Source organism: Penaeus monodon, chromosome 22 (assembly GCF_015228065.2).
Source record: "Penaeus monodon isolate SGIC_2016 chromosome 22, NSTDA_Pmon_1, whole genome shotgun sequence".
Lineage (NCBI taxonomy): Eukaryota > Metazoa > Arthropoda > Malacostraca > Decapoda > Penaeidae > Penaeus > Penaeus monodon.
Window position 1 is genome coordinate 5864881 of NC_051407.1, and position 428 is coordinate 5865308.

Here is a 428-nt window from a genome sequence, read left to right on the forward strand (position 1 = left end):
TACCTTTACTTAACGTATAAGTACACCAGGATTCGTTACAGCATGAAACAATCAGTATTGCATAAGTTACTAAACCGTCATACAGAGAAGATCTCAGCATAAAGATTGAGAAGATCCACAATTGCTAAATATATTAGTGATTAATAAAAAAGAAAAAAAAATATTAAAGATATCAAGAATTATTAAAACAACAACAACAACAACAAAATGACAAAACTCAGTGCGTTTTACTTTGCGTCATGGCAGAAGGACGTAAAAAGTAAGTATACCTACGGGATTTTCAACCTTACAGCTCTGGTTATTTAGTCTAGTATGGGATTCCCACATAATCAGGCAATGGTAGCGAAGGGTACAGTCTGGCATTTCGAAGATGCCAGAAGCAAGGAGACCAAAGAGAAACCGTAATACGGAGTACGAACAGCACCCAC